The sequence below is a fragment of the Cetorhinus maximus genome, chromosome 3, assembly GCF_964194155.1.
Source record: "Cetorhinus maximus chromosome 3, sCetMax3.hap1.1, whole genome shotgun sequence".
In the NCBI taxonomy this organism is placed as follows: Eukaryota; Metazoa; Chordata; class Chondrichthyes; order Lamniformes; family Cetorhinidae; genus Cetorhinus; species Cetorhinus maximus.
In genome coordinates, this window is record NC_135881.1 from 181,425,646 (window position 1) to 181,442,900 (window position 17,255).

At 46.1% G+C, this 17,255-nt stretch overlaps 1 protein-coding gene across 6 annotated transcripts in view; it reads left to right on the plus strand.

Moving 5' to 3' along the window:
• Window positions 1-592: 592 nt before the first annotated feature.
• Window positions 593-17,255, plus strand: part of LOC144679077 (catenin delta-2-like) — a 1,449,546-nt gene continuing 1,432,883 nt past the window's right edge. For 2 of the 6 annotated variants that reach the window (XM_078539354.1, XM_078539355.1), the window contains exon 1: window positions 734-940. The gene's annotated coding sequence lies outside the window, so the exon portion shown is untranslated. Of the gene's footprint in view, window positions 670-731; window positions 941-1,587; window positions 1,604-17,255 lie in introns of those variants that run through there. The other 4 variants (XM_078539356.1, XM_078539360.1, XM_078539358.1 and 1 more) reach the window with 4 other exon arrangements.

Consider the following 17,255-nt stretch of genomic DNA (forward strand, 5'->3'; position numbering starts at 1 on the left):
CTCCACCAGAGTTCCCTCCCACGCTTTTCACCTTCACACCCTCCTTCAATATAATACCCTGCTCAAAGCCACACCCTTGACTAAGCTTTTGAATTCCCATCCTAGCCCCTCCTCTAGCTTCCCAACCACCATGTGATGTTTTGGGGCGTTTTCTTTTTATTCCTCAACATTAAAGAAACGGTTAGGTGTCATCTATGTGAAGCACATTGAAACACACACAAAAAAAACCCCACTCAAACCGTTGGGGTGATGGGTAGTTTGGCAGAACTAGTCGTGACTTTCCCTTCAAGGCTAAGAAGGTCCTAAAAACAAGTACCTGAAGGATCGGGGGTTTGGGAGCAGAGGAAAAGCACTTCAACTACAGTTCTCCATTGACCAGTCCCTGACAAAGGCTGGTGGTGGACTGAGGTTGGTTGCTATGGGCCTTGACCACCCTGCTGCTGCTGCTGTCGGGTGCTAGTTGTACTGGACGGTCCGTGGAGAAGGTGGCTACAGGGTGGAGGCGGGGAAGTGAGAGGGTGAGGGTGGGGGTGGGGGTGGGGGGAGGTGGAAGGGGGAGGTATCGCGTTTGCGCAGAGAGAGAGAAAGAAGAGATTCTCCCAATAATTCTCGCGCTTCTATTCCCGGAGTCTGGAGGTAGCGCGAGAGACGGACGGTCTGAGGGAGGAGGTGGGGAAGCAAAGCAGCGGCTGGGGCTGCTCCAGCTACATTGTTAACAGTGGGACTGAGCGCTTCTTACACTGGTTTGGCGGATGCTGATGTTGCTACTGCTCTCCCTCTCAGCTTTCCCCTGATAGGATGATTCCTGTGCACCTTCTCTAAGATTTTTTTTTTGTTCTTTTTATAAAAAAAAAACACACACACACACACCTTTTTTTTCCCACCACCACCCCCTCCTCTCTCCTCCTCACCCGACGTTACCTGGAGGCACGCGGACTCGGTAAGTCCTTAACGAAAGCGACATTTTTCTCTCTTGCTTGCAAAGCATCTAGTTTAAAGGGGGGGGGGGGGGTTTAAATGATGAGAGTTCAACGAAGCAGCCACTCTGTTGCCGAGAGACGGCAAACCGCTCTCCTTGTTTCTTGTCATTGGAATATTTTTGCTGGATCTAGACAGACATTGAAACAGTGATTCTCCCTGTTAAGGGGGTGGGGGTGGGTTGGGGTGGGGGGAGAGGGTGATGTTTTGCTTTAAAATTTGAACGGGTGTCTGTAAGTACAATTCAGGTTTTGCACTCGTAGTCCCCACCCCCTCCCCACACACACACACACACACACACAAGTCAGAAATTAAATTTAGCTTTGCCATTGAACAGCAACGCTAATGGAAATGTGATATTTTGATGTATTTTTAATGGCTCTGTTCCGACTGCCCTCAGCTCAGCTCTGTCCCTCCATTGTCGAATGGGGGCTGCTGTAATATCCTTGTATCTGGACAATACTTCGACATGTTGAAGTGCTAAAACCTATGCTTTATTATTATTTAAGGAAGGGGGGGGATACATCATACTTTTTTTTTAATCATGCGGCTTCTTAATGCCGCTGACGTCTTGCATCAGTGTGTGCGCGACCGGCTTTGGAAGGGGACTGGAGCTCGGTGTAAGGTGGGATGGAGACGTTGCATTGTGTTCATGTATATTGTATCAAAACTACTGCTCAAATTGGAGAGGGTTTAAACAAAAAAAAGTGTCAGGCTATATATTTGGCCAGAGCATAACCATTTTAACGTGTCGGTTTCAATTTGGTACTTTTACCCCCCCCAAAAAAATGTAGCGTTACAACACTGAAAATATAAACTAACCCTTTTTTTTATTGTACGTTCAGTTAAGTTCGCAAATCTTGATTTTTCATCAAGGAATCGGAATTCTAGCATTAAGATGCAGCTGCTTTTAAGTTCGCCATCATTTGGGTGCGACGTTAGCACTGGCGCTCCAGCGTTATTAACATAGTTATTAGAATATGAATGAATGCGATCTCGCTGCTTAGGGCATTACTGTGCGTCGGGAGTTAAGATCCCTGGTTGTTTCTCTTCCTCCCCCCCCCCGACCTCTCTCTCTCTCTCTCTTTCTCTCTCACGAGGAGGTTGTTATTGAGCTTGTCTGCCAGTGTGTGTGGATCCAGCAGAAATAATAAAGGGAAAAGTCAGGTCTGATTAATCCAAGAAGAAATCTTCCAACATTGGTCCTCAAGAAAAAGAAACGGGTTTGCTCACCCACGTCCAAAACATGCCAGCCATTCGTAACGTAATTAAAGCTAATTTTTGTGTCCAATAAGGACAGGGAATCTCTTGTGCTTGACCCCAATAAAGCAGCAGGGGATAGAATGCACTGTTGGCATTTCCCACAGCATCAAGTGGTGGCCGATTGACTGCGAAGTGTTCCGCATGCCTGGTTGTGGCTGCTGCTCTGATTACATCTGGGGACGAAATAGCATCAAATGCCATGAGGCTGCTTCCAGAGAATGAAGGGATCTGGCGGCACTAATACGCCGCGCGTCTGAAGTGTCGTCCGTCACTGCTCGAAACTCGTGGGAGCATTTCTTCCCAACACGTTGCTTATTCACTTGTCTCTGTAAATTTCAGCGTTGCAAAGCTCAATTTGCCCCACCCCGGAGAAGGTTACATTTTGAAAGTTGAGATTCGTTTAATTCACCAGTGATTCAGTGTTTCCCATTCTAAATGCCTGCTTCTCCATTTATTGTATCCGTCCTGGAATTTAAAAAAAAACAAAGCAGGTTGAAGTTTACTGTTGGGTAACCTTAGATTATCAAATCAAAGAGCTAACAAACCATATTTCATACAGTAGAAATCTGATTAATGACTTCTTTCCTATTTTTTTGGAGCAATTGTCCTAGTTAACCTCTGGGATCTTGGTCAAATGGCTGTTAATTATGAGTGAATCTAGACAAGTAGCTGTTAGCAAGCTATAGCCCTAGGGGTAGACATGAACGCTGAAGGGAGTGTGCTGATTTTTCCATCCCTAATGCAGTGGTGCTGAGGCCATTTATAGTGTCTATTTCGGGTTGCCTGATTCAGGTTCAGTAATTCAGGACAGATTGCAGGTTAAAGGCCAAGCTTTGCCTGTTCTGTGGTCCACCACTTTAGCTAGCTTAGACATCTGCGGAGTCCAGTTAGTTTGGTTTTTTTTTGTCATATGGAGGATGGAGAACTAATACCGATGTTAATCCTCTGCTGGTGAAAGCAGACAGCAAGGGGCTAACTGTTCCTATTCAGTGCTTTATGATGCAGAGCTTCGGAGACTGGGGAGTGCCTTTTTAGGGGTCGAGTGTCTCCATGTACCACACGCCACCGCCCCCCCACCACCACCACCCCCACCATTCCCTCCCTGTGTCTTTATTCGAAACTGTGGCAGAAGTGCTAAAGATTAGAATCTGCTGCATTGATTAAATTGCTATTAGAAAAATTAAATACCTCACCTGTGAACACAACGCAGGTTAGGAATACAATTTTTAAAATTTGAAAACTTCCAACGTTTTCCATCTTTATTACAAATGTTTTGTGGCTAGTTAGCGACACCCATGCAAATCAATTTCCAGTAGAAATCACGAATTCTCTTGTATAATAGCTTGTATAATTGTACAACATCCTGTCTGCAGGTCTTGTTCTGTGCACCTTAGATTGTCTCGCAGTCTGTTGCATGTGAATTATTGTGTGACAGCTTAAAGCAAAACTAATTTGATAACAATCTGGCGATTTATAGAATCCCACAGATTTACCCTTGTTTGGCAGAGGTGGCTTTTTGGGATTCTGTTCGATTGGATTTTGTTAACATAACATCTGGAAAACTCGTGGCCTTTGGAACCCTTGGTTTCTGGTAAAGGTTATAATCACAGAGGATTGGATTCCATATGTATGCTGATGACATGTGGGCTCTCTACATCTCCACTCCCTTGAACTCCATCTGTGTGCGGGAGGAGGAGGCTACGGAGGGGCGGTGGTGGAGGAGGAGGCGGCTACGGAGGGGCGGTGGTGGAGGAGGAGAAGGCTGCGAGGGGGGCAGGGGTGGAAAAGGGGAAAGGCTGCGGGGGGGGTGGGGGTGGGCAAGGAGGAGGCTGCAGGGGGCAGGGGAGGAGGAGGCTGCAGGGGGCAGGGGAGGAGGAGGCTGCAGGGGGGCAGGGGAGGAGGAGGAGGAGGCTGCGAGGGAGGTGGGGTGGAGGAGGAGGAGGCTGCGAGGGAGGTGGGGTGGAGGAGGAGGAGGCTGCGAGGGAGGCAGGGTGGGGGAGGAGGAGGCTGCAAGGGGGGGCGGGGAGGAGGAGGCTGCAAGGGGACGCGGGTGGGGGAGGAGGAGGCTGCAAGGGGGGTGGGGGAGGAGGAGGCTGTGGAGGGTGGGGGAGGAGGAGGCTGTGGAGGGTGGAGGTGGGGGAGGCTGTGGGGTGGGGGAGGAGGAGGCTGCTGGGGGAGCTTGCACATGGGGGGGAAGGAAGCTGCTGGGGGTGGAGGGTTGGGAAGGAGGTTGTTTTGGGAGGGGGGGGTGTTGGAGGGCGCAGGGGTGGGAGCGAAGGAGGCTGCCGAGGCGGGGCGCAGGGGTGGGGCAGAAGGGTGGGCGGAGTTGGGGGATAGGATCCTCCTGGGGGAGCATGTCAGTGAGTAGGGTGGGTGGGTAGGGTGGACGAGAAGGAGGGTTCGGGGGGATGTGGGAGAAGGAAGCTGCAGGGGTGGGGCAGAAGGGGGCTGCAGGGTGGGTGGGGGCGAAGGAGGCCGCTGGGGATGGAGGGGGGTGTGGGGATGGGGCCGAAGGAGGTGGGTGGGGTGCGCGCAGGGGTGGAGTAGAAGGGTGGGGAGAGGTGGAGGGGGTAGGCGCCTGTTGAAGGAAGCATGTCGGAGGGGTAGGGTCATTGGGGTGGGTAAGAAGGAGGTGCAAGGTGGGCAGGGGTAGGAGAGAAGGGGGCTGTGGGGTGGGCGGGGGAGAAGGGGGCTGCAGGGTGGGAGAACAGTACTGCGGGATGGGGTGGGGGGGATGGAGGCAGATGACGGGGCACGGGGGTGGTGGAGTGGAAGGAGGCTGCTGGGTTTGGGGGGGTTGGAGGAAGGAGGCCGCCACAGGGTGGGTGGCGCGGTTGGGCGGAGGTTGGGGAGAAGGAGGCTGCCCAGGGTGGGGCGGTATGGGTGTGGCATGGAGGGAGAATGTTGGGTGGGCGCGGAGGGTGGGGGTGTGAAGGTGGCTGCCGGGGTTGGGGGGGTATGGGTGTGGCAGGGAGGGAGGATGTTGGGTGGGCGCAGAGGGTGGGGGTGAAGGAGGCTGCCAGGGTTGGGGGGGGGGTATGGGTGTGGCGGGGAGGGAGGATGTTGGGTTGGCGCGGAGGGTGGGGGTGAAGGAGGCTGCTGGGGGAGTGGGGTGTGGGCGTGTGGCAGAACGGGAGACAGAGGTGGGGGTGAAGGAGCCTGCTGGGGACACGTGTCAAGGAGAAGGGTGGGTGTGTTGGGGGAGGAGGCTGCGGGGGCGGTTGGGGGAGGAGAAGACAGTTGCGTGCTGGTGCGGCAGAAGGAGGCTGTGGTGGGGGTGCAGGGGCGGAGCAGAAGGGCAGGCAGAGGTGGAGGGGGTAGGAGCCTGCTGAAGGGAACGTGTCGGGGGGTAGGATGGATGGGGTGGGTAAGAGGGAGGCTGCGGGAGGTGGGTGGGGGAGGAAGACACTGCAGCGGGGAGTGGATGAGGAAGGAGGCTGCGGAGGGTGAAGGAGGCTGCGGGGGGCCGGGGATAGAAGTGGGCTGAGGGAGAGTGAGGGAGAAGGAGACTGCGGGGAAGGGCAGGGGTGGAGGGAGATGGAGGCTGCGTGGGGTGTGAGTGTAGGAGGGTGTGAGGGGAGGAGGAGGGTGAGGGAGGGTAGGGCAGAAGGATGCTGTGGGGGTGTGGGGGGAAAGGAGGTTGCCGGGGGGTTGGGGGTGAAGGTGTCTCCGGGTAGGTGAGGTGAGGGAGAAGGAGGGAGGGGCTGTGGAGCGGAAGGCTGCGGGGGTGGGGGAGGGGGGGGGGTGGGGCGGTGTAGTAGAGGAGGAGGCTGCATGGGGGGTGAGGTTGTGGAGGAGGAGGCTGTGGGGGTGATAGGGAGAAAGAGACTATGGGGGTTGGGGCAGGGGAGGAGGCTGCGATGGGGGTGGGGTGGATGTGAAGTAGGCTGCCGGGGGGAGAGGGGGGGCGGTGTGGAGTTGGGGATAAGGAGGCTGCAGGGGTGGGGTAGAAGAAGGTTGTGTGGGAGAGCGGGTGGCAGAAGAAGGAGGCTGCGGAGGTAGGGCAGGTTGGGGGATGGAGGCTGCAGAGGGAAGGTGGTGGTTGGAGAGAAGGAGGCTGCGGAGGGAGGTGGGGATGGGGGAGATGGGTGCTGCGGAAGTCGGGGGTGGGGGGCGCAGGTGGTGGGGGAGAACAATTTCAACCTGTCAACAAAGGAATACTCAGCCAACTTTGAGGTAATGAATTTCTTGCAAATGAATGTGGAGTTTCTAGCATAAGTTGCGCGTGTTCTGGACTACTGTATGGGTGAAAATATGTAGTGGATGCTATTGTAATAAACACTGTTTATTGGACAATTTAATACCGAACAGTTTTATTTCATAAGAAAGATTTGCATTTATGTGTTTTCACATATCAGTGTTTCACATGTGAATGACTTGAGGTGCACTGACTGTTTTAGAGACTAAGAAGCAACCATTTTGCATATATAGGTCCAAACAGGTAATGAGCGACTTGCATTTTTATAGTGCTTTTTATGACCTTGGGACAACTCAAAATGCTTTACAGTCAATTAAATACATGGGAAATGTATTCACTGATGTAATGAGGTAAATGATAAAGTAAGGGAGTCTCGGACTAGATAGCCTCTCAAAACCAAAAATGAGCCCTCAAATCTCAAGAAGAGCTCTCAAAAAAAATTATTTTGGCCCCTGAGCTGAACCCTTATTCATGCTTTGTCACTTCCAGAAGCAATGTCTTAATCTGCCGCCTTGCCTCGCCCCATCCCCCAACACCTGAACTCGGTTCAAACACCACCATTCATATCCTGTCCTTCATTGTATCCACTGCCCATAAATCAATCCTTGCCAATCTAAGCTGGGTTCCCTTTCCTCCATTGTTAACATGTTATAATTTCAAGTCACATCTGACACTAGGCTGCAATTTCTGACTATAGCAGATCCATTCTGTCTGAGGCAGGTGGTTGCCCTGCGATGTTTTAGCGGAAGTTGAATGATGAGAATACGCATGACCCCTATCCCCTTGCTATATTGCCCTCCTTGCTGGCATCAATCTGGCTAGGTGAGATGGATTGGATTAAAATCAACCCCATAATGTGTAGGGGTTGGAGGAACTGCCATGTTGGGGAGGGCAAAATCCTTAGACTGGTTCTGCTTATTGCCATTGCATTTCTGTGTCCAAGGGAGAGGGAGCGCATACCTATCATGGATGGGCTTTTCTACACTCACTTTACAGCGACATGCAATAGTACAAACCATAAGAGTGAAGCTTGAAAGGTTTTTAAACCCAAAATCTTCGGTTAGATTTAACCTTGCATTTAACTGCGTAGTTGACATTCTAATTAGAGGCCATGGAAATAATCAAAGATGTTCAAGTTAGCTAACACTAACATATCAGATTGGTGTTCTAGATGCTGTGGGCATAGTATGAAGCCAAACAAAAACTTCTGGGAACTTCATTAAAAATGTAGAATTATGTAGAATATACAAAACAGAATTTGGCCATTTGTCTTAAGTGGTTATACTGGTGTTTATGCTCCACAATAGTCTCCTCCCATCTTTCCTCATCTTACAGAATCAGCATATTCTATTTCTTTCTCCCTCACAAAGCTCCCTTTTAAAGACCTCTATACTATTAGGCCATCTCGTAGCATAATCCACGTTCTAACCACTCTCTACGGAAAGAAGTTTCTCCTAAATAACTCAGTGGGTTTCCTTTATTTATGGCCTCTACTTTTGGACTGCAACACAAATGGAAGCATCTTCTTTGCTTACCCTATCAGACCCCTTTATAATTTTAAAGACATCTATTAGGTCACCCCTCAGCTTTCTCTCTCCTAGTGAAAAGAGCCTCAGCCTGTTCAGTCTTTCTTGGCAGTTATAACTTCTGAGTTCTGGTATCATCCTTGTGAACCTTTTTTGCTCCTTCAGTTCCTCCATTTCCTTTTTATAACTGTACTTCACAGTACTCCAATTGTAGTCTAATCAAGGCTGCATGCAAGTCTAACATGATTTCTCTGCTTTTCAATTCTACCCTGCTAGAAATTCCCTGTTTAGACTTATTTTGCTAGGAGTATGCGACATTCTTATTCCTCCTAACAAAATGTACTGCCTCACATTTGCCTAAATAGAAATTCTGTTTTTATGTGCATGTCCATTCTGCGAGTTTATTAATGCACTTTATTGCAGACTTGCTCAGGGTCAACTATCCCCCCCAGATTGGTGTCATTTGCAAATTTTGAAATTACACTTCAGATTCCCAAATCCAATTTTTTAATGTAAATAATGAAGAGCAGTGGTCACATCATTGATACATGTGGAGCACCGCTTCTCAGTTTGTTAGTCCGAGTGACTACCTTTAACCCCTATTCTCTGTTTTGTATCTTTTCTGCTACCTGTTTCCCAACTCTACATGCTCTGAGCTTAGTAATTAGTCTAGAGTGTCAAAAGTTTTTTAAAAATTCAAGCATATTACATAAACTGCATTACCCTTGTCCACTGTTACTGCTTCAAAGAATTCAATAAGGTTGGTGAAGCTTAAACTTCGGTTTTGAAATTTTTGTTGACTCTGCTTCATATTTTCAGTTTATAAATGTTTCTCTATTCATCTTTTACTCAGATTCCATTGTCTTTTCCACCACGTTATTTTCATCAACATTAAATTAACTGATTTATAGTTCCCTGCATTTGTTCCATTTCCCTTTTTATGTAAAGGAATAAAATTAAATGTCTTCCAGTCCTCTGGCACTATACTGTTTTCTGTGAACGTGTACAGTGCCCTGAGTATCTCTTCCCTTCCTTTAGTACGTGCAATGTAAACCAGGGGCTTGATTCCCCAAATGAGACTAATTTATCAATTTTACTACCCCCCCCGCCCCTGGTTACCTGTAATACTGACCCTTTCACACTTAGGAGGAGTTAACCAGCCAGTTAGCCAGTGTTAGTGACACAACTTTCATTTATCCAGTTAGGAAGAACATAGAGTTTTTCAGTAATGGGACAGTATCAAATTTGAAAAGGTTCGGCTCTGGTCGCCCCAGTAGAATGTGCCATGAAGAAATGTGCTTAGGGAGAACAGTGTTGGAACAATATTCTGGAATCAATCATAATGCAATATGTCATAGATCATCGAAAGGCAATATTGATTGGTATAAAAAAAACCTGGAAGAACCTTACGCTTAACTTTCAAGATTCCAAAATTGGATGATATCATCAAGCAAGGTTTTATATGATTAAGAGACTGGTGCAGGATCCCAGTAATTACTGGCACTACAAAATAGGAAACTGAATGACTTTAGGTATTTGGCTAAATTTCAATTGCGGACTGATTTCATTACAGGGCCTGTTATACACCAGTAGAAATCCAATAAACCGAGAAAGCTTAAGTGATTTAGGCATATAAACCCCATGGATGTGTTACAGAGCTGAACACAACCAAATATTGCCTGCCCTACACAAAATTTAGGCAATAGTAACCTTTTGGAGTTTTATCATTAGAATTTTTATCTTGACCAGGGATATAGCCTCTCAGCTGGGCAGATCCACACGATTGCAGGTAGAAGTGCCGTTTTACAGTCGTATGTGTCTCCCATGGTGATGGTCAGGTTAAGCAGGATAATGTGGGGGTTTTATAATGGCAGGAGCATTAAACTCATAACTTAGAATGTGTTGTCCCATTGCTGCAGTGAACCTGTGTTTAAGGAGGCCTGCCAGCTTAGTGCTGTCAGGTTGAACCGCTGCAAGCAAACAAGCAGCTCGATCAATAAGAGTTTGTGCCTCTTGATGAGGGAAGTTTTCAAATTGGATACTTCTAAATTTTGAGCTGTAGATCAGGGGAAAAATAGAATTAATCGATTGCCTTTTATTCACTTTTGATGTGTGATTGTTTTCAAAACCTTTTACACTAGAACACCTCCCATGGTATTGCTCCCAGTATTCAGAGAATGCACACTTTACTCAGTCAGGAATGTTATACCATTTAGTGCAAGATGTCGTGTTCTAATGCTGAGATGAAACTATGTTCTTTCAAGGTGACAGTCCAAAATTAAGTCAACATTGGTGAGGTAAGAGTCGAATTCCTCGTCAGACTACAAGTTCACAATGCTGGCTTGCATTTTCTTTTACGTATGTCTGGTAACGTGAACCAGATTTTGAAGATGTACTGGCTATTGGATCAGTTTAGTATTTTTCAGTTGCTGGGGAACTTTGAATGTTCAAATGACCACCCTTGTTTTCTTTGTATTTTTGTTTTGAATGTGACCTGGAATTGTGGCGGACAAAATTCCATTCTATTTATGCCCCATCATGAGACCTCCTGTACCAATGCTCATAGTAAATGGGAAGGTGCTCCAGTTTGTAATGCTGGGTGTACTAGACAAAGGAGTGCACAGTGTATTGTCTTATAGCCTACCAGCTAAAATACCCACCTAATTGTTAAGTAAACTAATTTGGGATACTGAATTTAATTATTTGGTCAAGGATCTTAAATTAGTATTTTTGTTGAGGGTCCAGTGCAGAAGCAAACACCCATTTTAAACTTTTTAGAAGGAAATGCGACTCTGCAGAGTTACATCTTAGCAGTGGCTTAGAAGTTTTTTTTTGGTAAATATTAGTAGGAAATCACCAGAGGCATTACTCAAGGTAAGTCAGATAATCTGTTTTATAAATACAGGGCCAAAGTATAATGTATAATCTTATCTTTTGCAGGAGAGTAGGTGTGTATCTTTCAAGGTTATAATATCTTCTGCTAGGTAAACTCTGAACAAGTGTACACAGCTGCCATACTAAATCAGATAATCTTGTAAGGATAAAAAGCATCAGTTGTGGCTCAGTTGATAATATTCTCACCTCTGAGTCAGAAGTTTGTGGGTTCAAGACCCAGTTTAGAGAATTGAGCATGTAATCTAAGATGACACTCCATTGCAGTCTTTAAGATGTGCTGAAAAACCGCGACCCAGTCTACTCTCAAGTGGATGTGTAAGATCTCATGGGACTATTTCAAAGAAGCACAGGTGCCCTGGGCCTCAATCAACACCACTAAAATCAGATTGTCTGGCCACTATCAAATTGTTTTTTTTAAAGCTACGCTACTGACTCTGACCATTGCATGAGGTGACTACAGATCACAGAAATGAACAGAGATCAGTGAACCCAGTTAGCAGCTTGCTTGATTTTTTTTTTGTTTAGTAATGTCTCATTCTTTTACTGAACTGCCAATAAATCTTGAAATTGTGAGTTCTCAGTACAGAAGATTCAAGCGATAGAAGTGTTTATTGGAATTTGAGTGTACCAATTAAAATAAATTGGGAATTTGAGAGAGTCACAAATCTAGCACATGGTCCTCGATGCCTGAATTCCCAATAGAGGGACCTATTGTGTGGTGACCCGTGCTAATTTGTAAACTTTACTTCCATGTCTCATTTTGCTTAATTTATTTTTGAATTTGCCATTATCTTTTCTTGTAGAGGCTGGCGTGGATTACATTACATAGAGTATACAGTCTGCATCGAGATGCATCTTGGGAAGCACTGTGAGCCTACAAAAGAGACTCAGAAAAAACTTACAACTTCAGAGCAGTGAGCCCCAAGGTGGCTATGAGTAAAAGAAAATCAGAAGTAGGATAATATGCAATTTTTAAAAAAAGGACAAATATTGCTGAGCAGTGTTTGCTATCAGATATGTGATAATAGAGGCACAAGAAGTCCAGATCTTGCAGGAGTGGGGCATCTTTGGCACGGCCTGTTAAGATTTTTTTCCTTCAGTCCTAAAATATTTTGCCCTGTAAATTGCCTGTGCTGTGAACTAATAATCCTGTGGGCATAGATGATGGGGCATCTGGGACCTTGGTGAATAATGAGACTAATAGCCTACTACTTAACCAATGAGATTTAAGGATTGAGAAAGGAACATGAATAATGAAAACAAATTAAAGACAAAACAAGTATAAAAAGAGAAATACAGGTGGCAAGAAAGATTGGATTGAGAGAGAACTGAGAGACAGAAGCTTAAAGGGAAAAATTTTAAAATGTAATTTAAATTCAAAAAAATCATTAATAGCAGGTTACTACCTGTGGGCTAGAGAGGCTAAATGACATTGTTGGAATGTAAATCTAACAATTTAAAAAGGTAACAAAAACAAAAATACCTGGAAAAACTCAGCAGGTCTGACAGCATCTGCGGAGAGGAATACTCCTCTATTTCCCTCTGCAGATGCTGTCAGACCTGCTGAGTTTTTCCAGGTATTTTTGTTTTTGTTTCAGATTTCCAGCATCCGCAGTATTTTGCTTTTAATTTAAAAAGGTACTTGGTTCCAGTCCTAACTTTCTTTGAGTTTATTTTGCAATTAATGTATAAGTAATGCAGTAATTTCATGAACTTGTACAGTTTCAGGGCAAGCTCACGTTTGCCCGAGATTAATGGCAGAGTGGCACAAATCATTCAGCAATTTGTGAAGGTTCGTGATTCATGAGGTATCTATTTGCCACAAATTTCTGGGAAATTCGCACATTAATAGTGGTGAGTACCATTGAAACCACTGTTATTTTGGTAGCAAAATCTAGACCATTATCTAGTTCAAGCTTTCGGTTTGAAGATCCCACTATCCAAGAGAGCAGAAGACCACAGTTTCCTGTGTTGATGTTTGAAAGCTCCCCTTCCCAGTAGAGTGGATTTTATCTTTCGCTCAAAACAGTGCAAACCATTGTCTTTTTAAAGCAAGTCCTCTAAGTAACCATCTAAGGGTTGTTTACGTGTACAGCTTCACTCCATCTCTGTATATAAAAAATATGCAGGATGGGAGGGTGGGAAAGAAAGGTATGTGCATGGGAGAAAATGAGGGTGTGTGAGAGAGAAGTTTTTGTGTTGGCAGGGAGAAGAGAGTGAGGGAGAAACAAAAAGACCAAATGTGAAACGAAAGAAGGATTCACAATAGCAGGCATAATGGTAAAGAAGGAGAATAAACGTGCCAGAGTGTAAGACACAGAAGAAATAGAATCAGTGAGACTTGTACAGAAAGAGGTGAAGAGTCCGAGACAAATCTTCTGTATCTAGCCCTAACTAACAAGTGTCAGCTCACTGACATGGCTGTTCAACATACCAACAGCCAATCGGGTAACCATTTTGAAACCACTTTCACTCTTGAGCAGACTGGGAGGTAGAATGCTAGCACTTGAAGAAGCAGCACTCAATTTTCATAGTGTCACATCCTCATCAATATAAAAACTGTAGCCTCTGTCTTATCACGAGCAATGTTAAGGAAGTCTAGCAGTTTTGCAAAAATGTTGGTACCCTGTTATTTTCCAGAAACCAGTTTCATAAATTGGAGTCAAACTGTCGGGGCCTGTAGGTTTCAAATTTTTGTCATGGTTTTAGGGGAGGGAGTGGAACCTTGAATGTTGACCATCCTCCTCTTCCCCGTCCCTTGATTCCCCTGCATGTCCTGTGTTGGCATCTTTCCATCTATGAGGAATGAACACGCAGCAAACAATCCATTTAGATGGGGGGAACTTCATTTGGTGCAGCTTTGCTGATGGCTGTGAAAGCCAATCCTCAAGTGGTAGGTTCTGCCACAAGTGCCACATGTGAAGCTGCCGAGTGATGATGTGGGTTGTTGTTTTAGGCATTAGTGCCTGTTGCCAAGCTATCGAAGCCACTGGTGGTCATGACAGTGCACGTCAGCCCACAAGAGGTGTTGCCATTTCCCTCTTTCACAGCTAGTGACTCCCAGGTGCAGTAGTCTCTGTTTAGGATCTTCATGTCATGCTTAAACACAAAAATCTGGCACCACATTGCGTTACTGAATGAGTGCTGCACTGTTGGAGGAGCTGCCTTTCGGATGAGACATTAAACTGAAACCTTGTCTGCCCTCTCAGGTGGGCCTAAAATATCCAATTATCTATTTTTAAGAAGAGCAGGGGAGTTTTCACTGGTGACCTGGCCAATATTTATGCCCCAAAGCAACATCACAAAAAGGAAATTATCTGGTCATTATCACATTGTGGTTTGTGGGAGTTTGCTGTGCATACATTTTTGCTGTGTTTCCTACGGCCAGGATTTTCCCCTCGGCGATTTGGGGACGGGGCCTGGTCGCCGAGGGGAAAATGACGCGGGATGACGTTGGGAGGAATCCTGGTCCATTTAAATTTTTAAGAAGGCGGGCGGACAGCGAAATCAGCTGTCCGCCTGCCGACCTGTCAATGGCCAATTGAGGCTATTGACAGACTAATTAAAGTAATTAAAGACCTGCCCGGCCAACCTTAAGGCTGGCGGGCAGGCCAGGAGCCCCAGCGGGCTCCAGATTATTCATGAAACTTCATCCACTGGTGGGACGAAGTTTCATGTCCATTTTGTAAAAAATTAATAAAGTTTATGTGTTCTTTATGAACATGTTCCATCTCGTGTGGCATTGTCACATGAGGGGGACATGTTAATAATTTTTTAATGTTTCTGTTTTTAACGTTTTTTCCACTGTCAGTATCCTCCCTGAGACAGGACTTTGCCTCAGGGAGCAGTTCACTCTTTTGCGTGCATGCGCGAAAGAGCACACTTTGACAGATGGGGATTCCCTTCCACCCCCCCCGGAACAGGAAGCGCATAGCGCTTCCTGTCGGGGATGCCACTGGGCGGGCCTTAATTGGCCCGCCCACTTAAAATGGCGACAGGCCCCGTTTCGGTGGCGGGGGTTGGCTGGCATCCGAGGGCAAAATTCTGCCCTACATTACAGTAGTGAATACACTTCAAAATTACTTCATTGGCTCTAGAGGGCTTTGGGATATCCTGTGGTTGTGAAAGGCTCTATATAAGTGCAAGTCTATCGGTCTAGAATATGCTTTTCTTTGCAATTTGGCCCACTACATCTTGAGGTTATACATTTGATATTGTGTGATTTCCATCTCTTCCTTCATGACCTTCCCTAGAAAAGCACAAGACTTCAGAAGAGTAAAACTGGTTTTTTTTTGTAGCGAACACTATTCATTTGCTAAAATCTTGATCTATTTGTACAGAACTGGTACCCCAAAAATCTATATTTCCAACATGTAATGAGCATACTGATGACATACAGCAGGGAATCTCTGTGTTCTCAATAAAGTTTAAAACAAGCTAAGTGTCCAAACAATTCCAATTTACGGCTCAGACTACCGAGCTATGCAATGGAGGATTTCCTTTGGCCCACGTGCACATTAGAGGACCAGGCTGTGAGGTGGATTTATGATAAAAAAAATAACTGCTACAATGGAGAAGGATGCTATCTGACACCAATCATTCCTTGCATATGAACCTGTATTAAGCTTCTTGCATGTGGAACTGGATACCAATTGATGAAAAGAAAGCATTGTATGTCGCATTGAATGCCCAGAACATCAAAATAACAAGCATACACTCTGTCCTTTATATTGAGAATGGTAGTGTAGTGGTGATGTTATTGGACTAGCAATCCCGAGGCTCATGACTAGAGAGTTCAAATCCTACTCTGGCAGCTGGTAGAATTTAAATTCAATTAATTAAGTCTGCAATAAAAAGCTACCCCTATAACATGAAACCACCAGGTTGTCATATAAACCCACCTGGTTCAGTGATGTACTCTAGGGAAGGAAATGTGCCATCCTTATATCTGGTCTGTGTGTGACTTCAGACCCACAGCAATGTGGTTTGCTGTATCAAAGCACCACTGAAAAGTCAAAATGTAATAAAACTGCACAGACCACCTGACTGCAACCTAGGCACCAGAAGTTGTGAAGGCACACTGCCCAGTTGACCCTGCCAAGTACTTCTCACCAACACCTGGGGACTTATGACAAAATTGAGAGAGTTGTCCTGCAGACTAAGCAAGCAATAGCCTGAAATAGTCATACTCACTGAATCATGCCATCCAGCCAGTGACCCAGAATCCTCCATCGCCATCCCTGGTTATGTCCTGTCCCACCAGCATGGTGGACCCACCAGAGGTGGAGGCACAGTGGTATACAGGTGGTTGGGATTGGCCCTGGAAGTCACAAAACTAACTCAGGACTGCATGAAGTCTGATGGCATCAGGTCCAAACGGGCAAAGAAACCTGGTGATTACAACCTCCTTCAGCTGATGAATAATAAGGTCGGAAGTGGGGATGTTTGCTGACTGCTCAGTATCATTCATGACTCTACAGATACTGAATCAGTCCATGTCCATATGCAGCAAGACTTGAGCAATATTCTGGCTTGGGCTGATGTGTGACATGAATATAATTTGCCACTTAAGTGCCAGACAATAGCCATCTTGAACAAGAGAGAATCTAACCATCTCCCCTTGATGTTCAATGGTACTGCCATTGCTGAATCTCCCAGCATCAACATCAGGGGCTTACCATTGACCAGAAACTGAACTGGACCAGGCTACTAAAGTAGGTGAAAGGCTGAGAATTCTGTGGTGCTTAGCTCACCTTCTGATTCCCCGGAGCCTGTCCACTGAGTACGAGGTACAAATGAGGAGTGTGATTGAATGGTCCCCATTAGCTTGGATGAGTGCAGCTCCCACAACACTTGAGATGCTCAGCATCATCCACGACAAAGCAGCCTGCTTGATCGGCACCTGATGCACCACCTTCAGCATTCACTCCCTCCACCACCAGTGTATAGCTGCAGCAGTGTGTACCATTTACAATATGGAGCCACTCGCCAAGGCTCTTTTGCTTCCTTCCAAACCCATGACCTCTACCACCTGGAAAGGCAAGCACAGCAGGCACATAGGAACACCACCACCTGCACATTTCCCTCCCAAGTCACACACCACCCTAACTTAGAACTACATCGTCTTTCCTTCACCGTCGCTGGCTCAAAATCCTGGAACTCCCTCCCTAAGAGCACTGTGGGTGTACCTACACCAGATGGAATGATGCAGCTCAAGAAGGCAGCCCACCACCTTCTCAAGGGCAATAAGGGATAGACAGCAAATTCTTGCCTTTCCAGTAATGCTCACACCCCATGATCAAATAAAACAAGGTACTTTTCACATACTGATGTTGATTCTAGCTGATGCTGAAACACTGAGGTTTGAGAGAACATCTGTACGACAGCCTTAGATT